Here is a 9,247-nt window from a genome sequence, read left to right as displayed (position 1 = left end):
GCCCCAGTTAAACATTCCTGACTATGAAATGGCAATTTTATAAGACAGAAACATTTTCTGAGCTCTAATAAAACATTTCTTCCTTGCTTTCTCTAAATTAATAAATTTAAGAAGAGGTCTCAAAAGTTTTATCAGGGTAGCATTTCTACAAATATAACCCCAGCAACAGCCCCTGGGGTCCCAGGTCAGACGATGCCCAACATTATCCTCGAACACTTTTCTGCTTTGGTATTCCACAGTACTCAGCTACCTGGAGTGTCTCACGGGCCCAGCAGCTCCGCAGCATGTGGGATCCTCCCGGACCGGGGCACGAACCCGTGTCTCCTGCATCGGCAGGCGGACTCCCAACCACTGCGCCACCAGGGAAGCCCAGATGACTTGATTTTTAACCTGCCTTGTGAGCTGAAAGACACGATGCATTTATTCAAGGAGAGTTCTGTAGAGGTGAAGCAGGTGATCCACGGAGACTCTACCATAACTTTTCCCCAACTGCCATTCATTAAACATCTTCCATCTCATGAACCATGAATCATTTCATTTTTAAGTACTCTTTTATTTCCTTTAAATTTAGTTAAAACTTTATTAGATTCAACTGGCACCGTCCTGACAGACAGCCCGCATTCATTTTAAAACTTCCCAGCGGAGAAGCATAAAACATTTAAAATCTATATTTGACAACAGCAGCACAGCGTTTGAATTAGAAACAGATTAGACATAATTGAAGATAAAGAGGATGCGAGCACCACTCCCGTTTTGGTGAAGTGGGCTTTAAATTATCAGATTCATCCAGAATACTTTACAGAGAAACATTGAATTGTTATCTTTAGACAGCTTTTTCTAAGAGTTTACAATTTCTCAGTTCAGTGAAGCTTACCACCAGCTTGTTATCAGAAAAAAAACCAAAAAATCATTCAGTTCAGAGCACATAACTGATCTCGCCTCAAAAAGTACACATTTCCTTCTGATAACAGACACTTCATTGGACGGCCAAGGGGGTACTTCACGCACAATCTTTTCAGGTCTTTCCACTTCCTAGGTAATTCCTGAGGAGGTTACAAACAGACATTGTTTACCAACAGGGCTCCCTGCCAAGCCTGCCTCCACCTTTAATTAAACATCCCACAGGACACACACCCTCACTCACACCCGCATGGCCACGCACATGCGTGTGCACGTGCGTGTGCGTGCCACGTGTGTGCGTGCATGCACGTGCAAGAGTGTGTGCGCACACGCACGATCTTGGCTTTGCCAGAGTCCTTCCACCATTCTCATTAGTAACGGAGCTACACTTCTTCCCGGTGTCTTGTCGTCGCAGAAAGACTTCAGAAAGGAGTCAGGGAGGTCAGGAAAGTAAGTAAAGGGAGGTTTTATGTAAGTGATAGTACCCTCCCAAGGTGAGAGCAGGCAGTCTCAGGTGAGTAGCTGCCCTGAGTTTCTTTGGCAAACCGGTTATGTGGGGCGTACAAATGAAGGGGAGGAATATTCACTGGGGAGGGAGGGGTTTGGGGTTCGTATCCCCTGATTTTCATCCCAGCACCACCTTCCCCAGGGGAGAAGGGTTCTTGTCCTCATTTAGCTTTGATCGGAAGTGTCATGGCATCGGTGCCTGATGGGTACTTCTTATCTGCAAGGCTTATTTTATCGTAATGAGCGAATACCCAGCAAAAGGTTACATTCGGACACTGGAGATTCCCGCCTTTTCCCATCTTTCTTTGTCTCCAGGACACTTATCACCCCAAAATGTGTGGTTTCCTATCAGTGTAGAGGTTCCTGCTTTTCTCTGTCTGCCCATGGACCCCCGCTGTTTACAAGATGTGTGGTTTCCTGCCACCTAGCCCTTGCCCCCCTTTTTTTGCTCGCTACCTGCCTACTGCAACATTCACCCCCAAGGAGCCTGGACCCTTAAAATCTTTTAAGAGACAAAGGGCGGATGGTCCGCCTTCTGTAACTGCTTCAACCTGAGCACGGGCGTCTGTCAGAGATAGAGGTCTCGGGGTTGTTTACAGTGGCGGAGGTGGAGAGCGGGGAGTGGAAAGAGGCAGCGCAGCTACCTTGTCCAGCAGGTGTTGATGGTCCCCTTCTTCAGGTGGGATGGGTTGAAATCCCTGGCATAGCGTCATTTGAAGTAGGAATTGTTGTGTTCTAGAAGATAGAAATTCAACTAGGTGGTTAAAAATACAAGGACCAAAGAGAAGGAGGAGAAATAGAGTGCCTATGGGACCTAGAAATGGAAGAAGCCAAGTGTATACTGGGAATCACCCCTTAACGATCTCAGCCCATTCTTGCTTCCCTTGATTGTATCTGATTATACCAGGCTCTCAGACAGCCTGGCCAACCTGAGAACACCGAGTCCAGTTGCTTGGAGAGATATGCCACTGGTCGTGGAATTGGCCCTACTTTTTGGGTGAGAACTCCCAGGGCAATTCCCTGTTTTTCTGAGGTAGAGTAAAGGTCTTGTTAAGATCTGGGATCCCTAGGGCTGGGGCGCTAATTAGGGCAGTCTTAATCTGATCAAATGCTGTTTGTAAATTCCCTGTCCAATCTAGGGGTTCCATGTCCAATCCCTTTGGGGCCCCATACAATGGTTTTGCCATGAGACCAAACCTGGGAATCCAAGTCCTACAAAATCCAACCATTCCTTAGAAGGCTCTGAGCTGTTTCTTTGTTTGTGGTGGTTTTAAGTAGAGGATTGCTTCCTTATTCTGGGTCGCAAGGGCACGCTTCCCTGGGCTTGGAACGTGTCCGAGGTAAGTGACTCTCTGGGAGGAAACTTGGGCTTTCCACGAGGATATTTTCTATCTCTTGGAGCCCAGGAAATTGAGGACCTGTATGGTGTTTTGGTCTGAAGCTTCCTTTGATGGGCTGCAGGTAAGGAGGTCGCCTACATACTGTAATAACGGCCCCGTCTCTAATTTTTGTTCCCTTAGTTCCTTAGCTAGGGCATTGCCAAACAGGTGTGGGCTGTCCTAGAATCCCTGAGGAAGGACAGTCCAGGTATATTGTTGGGTTTCATTTGTGTCTAGGTCAGTCCATTCGAAAGCAAAAAGGTATTGAGAATCAGGGTAAACAGGTGTACAGAAGAAGGCATCTTTAAGATCAAGGACCATAGGGCTTCCCTGGTGGCGAAGTGGTTGAGAGTCCACCTGCCGATGCGGGGGACACAGGTTAGTGCCCCGATCTGGGAAGATCCCACATGCTGCGGAGTGGCTGGGCCCGTGAGCCATGGCTGCTGAGCCTGCGTGTCCGGAGCCTGTGCTCCGCAATGGGAGACGCCATAACAGTGAGAAGCCTGCGTACCGCCAAAAAAAAAAAAAAAAAAAAAAAAAAAAGATCAAGGACCGTAAACCAGGCTGTGTCCTCTGGGATCTGAGTAAGGATTATGTATGAGTTGGGAACGATTGGGTGAAGGGGGAATTACAGCTTCATTTAGGATTCGGAGATCTTGAACCATTCTATAATCCCCATTTGGTTTGAGGACAGGTAGGATTGGAGTATTACAGGCAGATTGGCATGGCACCAAAAGCCCATGTGTGATAAATTATGTGATTAGGGATTGGAGGCCTTGTTGAGTCACTGGTTTTATGGGGTACTGGTGCCTGGAAGGGATATTATTAGTTTCCTTTAAGGTGATTTTATAGGAGTGACAAACTTTGCCTTCCCTGGGATTCCCTGATCCCAGACCTGTGGATCTATAAATTTTTCAATTTCCAGTGGAATATTTTGGGCTGGACTGTCCATGCCTTGTATAATACATAGTCCAGCCAAAAACACTCCTTGGCTTTGGTTTTCAGGGAGAGTAAGAGTCGCCCCCAAGGCTGAGAGAAAATCCCTTCCAAATAACGGGCTGGGGCATTCAGGCATGACAAGAAACTTGTGAGTTATAAGGGTCTTTCCCCAGGTGTGAGTTAGTGGGGTGGTGAAATGTTTTAGTTTAAGCCCTCCTTCTACCACAACAATAGAGCAGGTTTCGGGGGCAATGGGCCCAGCGTGAGGAGTCAGGACAGAGTAAGTGGCTGCCGTGTCCACTAGAAATTGGACAAGCTTACCTGCCACGTCCGTAGTCACCCAACAATTCCTCCTGTGTGATGATGACGGTCTATTTGGGAGCCTTGGGAGGTCTTGGGTCCCATCAGTCAACCACTGCCATGACTGGCATGGGGGAACTTCCTCGTTCCCTTTGGAACTGGGGGCATTCCCTCCTCCAGTAGCCCATCTTCTTGCAGAGCGGGCATGGCGTTTTGGGTGTAGGTGGGGACCTGTTTCCTGGGCATTCCTTGCTCCGGTGTTCAGGGCTCCCACAGCTAAAACAGGCTCCCCTTCCTGGAGGAGGTCTTCTGGGAGTACTTTCGGGATAACCAGGAGGTGGGTTAGGTCTTGTCATGATGGCTGCCAAAAGCCTGACTTGTCATTCCTTCCTTAAGTCATGCTGTTCCTTCCTTTCCTCCTCAGCCTGGTCTCTATGGTTGAAGGCACTGAAGGCTGTGTCAATAAGAAGATTGAGAGGAGTTTGGGGCCCCATGGCAAGCTTTTGAAGCTTTCGACGGATGTCAGGGGCTGATTGGCTAATGAAGTGGGTTGCAAATATGGTGTGTCCCTCGAAAGTTTTTGGGTGTACATTCCTATACTTTCTGAGGGCCTCTACCAATCAGGCCTGAAATGGGGCTAGATTTTCATCTTGGCTTTGGGTGATGTCTTTAACCTTATCATAGTCAACAGGTTTAATTATGCATTGTTTCATCCCTTCAATGAGGCAAAGGATACCAGCTTGGCCTGGCTGATAGTCCCAATTAGGATCCATTAGAGGCACTGCTGTCATGCCCACAGGGTACTGATATTGTTGGGCAACATGTAATCCATTAGCATATGTTTGAGCCTGTGCCCAAATACACTGAGGTCTTTTCCTCAATGGTGCAGCAGTGGGAAAGGACAATATTTACGTCCTTCCAAGTAAGGTCAAAGGAGAGAGTTAGTCCCTGGGATTCTTTGGTGAACTGACTAGGGTCCTCCAAGAATCAGCCTAAGCAAGTGCAGCGCTGGTTGAGGTTGGACAAAGAAAAAGGGGTGTGGACTCGGGTTAACTCCCGAGTTAGGCCCGCCTACTACTTCCTGAAGGGGGCAAAGAAGCTCTGGCTGCACTTCTGGTATGGAAGGGTAAAGAGGCTTATAGGGCAGGGGAGAGGCTGAAGATGGTGAAAGAGTGTTGGGACATGATCTTCTGTCTGGGGCTCATGTTCCTCCAGAGATGCCACTAGAGATGGCTTTGTGTAGCGTGAATGGGTCCCAGTTGGCAAGGTTCCCTAACATAGGACTTGCATTGCTCCGGTTCTCTCTTAGGGTCATAAAAGCCTGAACATAAGGAACTCCTGTCCATTACCCCTGCCTTTTGAAAAAGATGTCTAACCGTAGGATAGTATTATAGGTAAGGCTCCCATTTTCTGGCCAGGACTCATCGTCCTCAAGTTTATATTGGGGCCAGCCTGTGTTACAAAAGAAAATGAGCTTTTCTCATTTTAAAGAATCTAGAGAAAACCTGTCCCAGTGACTCAGAACGCACCCAAGGGGTGAATCCTTGGGGATGGAGGAGGTGTGTCCCATCGTTCCTTCAGGGAGAGGATGCTCCTGTACCAGAGAGGAGCATCAGCATTAGGAGGTCCCATGGGGGCTCCCTAAGACAGGACTGGCTCCAGGCATCCCCGCCCACCTAGCCCTGTCAACCCTAGCCAAAATGGAGGCTAGCTACTCCCCCATAACGCGGTCCTGCTGGCCCCAGTGTTCTTGGGCCTGTAACCAATCATGGTGTCCACGGTACCCAGGATGAGTGACCTTCCTGAAGGCTTCTCTATAGACTCCATAGATTAATCCCTGTGTTCCAGGGTACGTTCCCCTGGAATGGACATCCTCATAGTTCTAGGACCTATTTAAGTCCCAGCTTTCTTTTCTCTAAAACGGTGGTAAGTTTCTGAAAACAGGCACTGGCCATTGAAGGAGATGGTTTGTGGAAAAGCCTCTCTTTTCCCTTCCCTTTTGTGGGTGGTGCCACTCTCCCCGCCACCCCTTCCCACACGTGCTCCATCCAGTGGACGCCCTAATGGCTTTGAACTGCTCAACCCACGCCCACATTTCTGCAACAATAGGTCTGAAAATGGGACAGACAATTAGAAAGAGAAAGGGAGAGAGTGAGAGAGAGATGGTGGGAAGTAAGGCAGGGCCTCTCAAGCCCAAAGGAAGTGAGAGGCTAAGTCCAAAAAGGCGACAGACAATAAGAAAGCAAAAGAGAGAAAGAGTAAGGGAGAGAGTGTGAGAGAGAGAGTAATGGCGGGAAGTAAAGCAGTGCCTCTCGGAAGTAAAAGTGCAAAGGAGGCGAGACGCTGAGGCTTACCGAACTCTCCTGGCTGAGTCTCCAAGACGTTCCCAGGGAAAGGTTCTTGACTCATCACAGAAAGAATCAGAAATGAGACAGGGAGGTCAGGAAAGTAAGTAAAGTGAGGATATTTTAAGCAATAGTACAATCCCGAGATGAGAGTGGGCCGTCTCAGGTGAGTAACTGCCCTGAGTTTCTTTGGCAAACCGGTTATGTGGGGCGTACAAATGAGGGGGAGGAATATTCATTGCGGAGGGAGGGGTTTGAGGGTTGTATTCCCTGATTTTCATCCCAGCACCACCTTCCCGAGGGGAGAAGGATTCTTGTCCTTATTTAGCTTTGATCGGAAGTGTCATGGCATAGGTGCCTGATGAGTACTTCTTATCTGCAAGGCTATTGTAATGAGCGCATAATGAGCAAAAGGTTACATTCGGACACTGGAGAGTCCGGCCTTTTCCCACCTTTCTTTGTGTGCCTCCAGGACACTTATCACCCCAAAATGTGTGGTTTTCTATCAGTCTGGAGGTTCCTGCTTTTCTTTGTCTGCCCATGGACCCATGCTGTTTACAAGATGTGTGGTTTCCTGCCATCTGGCCCCTACCTCCCTTTCTCTGTTCATATCTAACTACCTGCCTGCTGTAACACACTCATTATACAAAGAAAATTTGCTACATTTAACTAATGAAAGTTAAATAAGTTAAGTCTGGGTACAATAGCTTGCTATGTTTGCAGGGGGCGGTTTGTTTTCACAAACAAAATCAGACTTTGGAACATAAGTCAGACTAACAAAACTAGAAAAATAATTCCAGTAAGATGAGAATAACAGTGTGAATCTGTCTAGGTTACTTTCTTCTCATTCAATACATTTTTACTAATTTTCAATGTAAGACATATAAATACTCCTATAAAGCATCAAATCTCAAGTTTTTTAAAGACAAAAAGAAGGAAAGAGGAAAGGAGAAGAAATGCTGAATTATTTTGGAAAAATTGAGGGTCCAGCTAGATTGTGAAAAGCTGAGAACCCTTTCAGTTAAACCAAATCTTGAACTTTAATTTTCAATCCAAAAATTTCCAGTGTAAGAAAGCAATGATTTTTGAAAAAAATCTTGAAACTTGAAAAACTTTGAAGTACTTTGTGATATCCAAGTAATTTAAATTAGATCATCAAGATTTAAGTCAGGGAGAATCTTCAAGATGTAAGGGTTAGTCTGTGTGTGTGCAGGAGGTATAGGTATGTGTGTGAGAGAGGGTGTGTGTTTGTGTGTGTCCACGTGTGCATGCTATTAAGAAAGCTGGTTAGGCTGAAAGTCAGAAAGTACTTTTTAACTGCATAATTCCTAGAAGGCAGCCTTCTAAGATAGGAAAGAACAGAGATTTGGGAGTCGGACAGACCCGTATTTAAATAATAATGCTTGGTGACTGACCACAGGCAAATTACTGGACCTGATTCTTCCTCAAGTGAGGAAAATACCTCCTTCCAGGCTGCCAAGGTTTAAATGAGGCCACATCTGTTAAAAAGCTTCATACTGTGCAAGCTCTAATTTAGAACCTAAAACCTTATGTCCTGCTCACAGAATGTTACAAATTGGGGCTGTGTTCCTCAAATGCATTTTGAGTAATAAAAATACCCAAGTGATGATGCAACAAAAAACGCATTTTACCGTACACGTTTATCCAACACAAATGATTTTAAAAACGTGTATTTAAAATGTAAATACAAGCTATCAGAGCTCTTCCTTTTCAGAGAGTTTGCCCAATGAGCTGAACCAGGGTAACTTTCTACAATACAGTGTGTTTGGAAAGTAGACACTTTCCATCCCAGGTAAATCTTGTGGCTGTTAAAGGATACTTTGATGGCTCTGACGGTTCTGGAATTGTATTTAAATTAGGGTCATGTGTCTGAAATTTTTTCTTAACCTAGCCTATATGCCTGACTGATTATAAATGTCTTTGGTAAATGGTGGTAAATACTGGGAGAACAATGTCCTTGGCAAATTCATATTCTTCAAAGATTTCTCACTCTTTTATTTCAAAAAGTTCTCACCGCTATACCATTGAGTCTAATCATTTCCCTTCTCCAGAATGCTGAACTTCTACCAAGTTGTTTTCCTTGAAGAACCAAAATATCCTTTGTTCTCCCTGACAGCATATTCCTTTGATGTCTCTGGGGGTCTGTTCCTCAGCATGGAAAATAATAATAATAATAATAATAATAATAATAATAATAATAATGCTCTTGCCAAATCTGATACTTAGTTTTAGACACAGAAATTTGCTGCATCCAATCATGCATCCATGCAAGCAAGTCTCTCCACCTCAGAAGCCATTCCATCACATTTTCTTATCACTGCAGATTGCGTCCACCTAAGCACTCTTAGCTTCCTTCAACCATTTTCCCTGCCCTTTAAAATTGAGCTCTCAGACAAATGCAGCAATTTGAAACTGCAGGCTAGCCCACCCATTTTCATAGCTAACTCATGTTGCCTCAAATATCATGCTTTATTTCCATAAGGATGTGTTTTCTTAATGTTTTTATTTTCTTTTTTTGTACCGTATTTCCTCTTCTTAAGTCTGTCAAAGAGTAAAAATCATTTCAAAATTTGAAGCAACTTTGCAAGAAAGAGAGAAATCCTGTGATACAGATTCACTCTGAGGGCAGTCGCAGAATCATTTCCAACTAGGATACACCCTCTGAGTTTTTATTAGAGTCAAAGTAGCCCTGATTATGACATGAGAATGGATCACAGTCACAAATCAGGTGGCCATAATCTGAGTGCAGCTGGGAGCTTTAATTTCTTTTAACGTAGTATTTTACTATTTTGTGGGTGACAAGCAAATTTTGCATTCAAGAGAAGAAAATGGAATTTGTTTTTTAGAGAAGACCCT

The 9,247-nt window shown here is 45.2% G+C and overlaps 1 long non-coding RNA gene across 1 annotated transcript in view; it reads right to left on the bottom strand.

The window, feature by feature from the left end:
- Window positions 1-696: 696 nt before the first annotated feature.
- Window positions 697-9,247, bottom strand: part of LOC308621522 — a 54,292-nt gene continuing 45,741 nt past the window's right edge. Inside the window, exons 2-4 of the long non-coding RNA XR_014016477.1 lie at window positions 4,047-4,479; window positions 2,052-2,142; window positions 697-1,043 (exon numbers count right to left, since the gene is read on the bottom strand). This is a non-coding gene — a long non-coding RNA (uncharacterized lncRNA). The remainder of the gene's footprint in view (window positions 1,044-2,051; window positions 2,143-4,046; window positions 4,480-9,247) is intronic.

Source organism: Mesoplodon bidens (assembly GCF_964165515.1).
Source record: "Mesoplodon bidens genome assembly, chromosome: 8".
NCBI classification, from domain to species: Eukaryota; Metazoa; Chordata; class Mammalia; order Artiodactyla; family Ziphiidae; genus Mesoplodon; species Mesoplodon bidens.
This window is presented reverse-complemented; position numbering and strand designations above follow the sequence as displayed.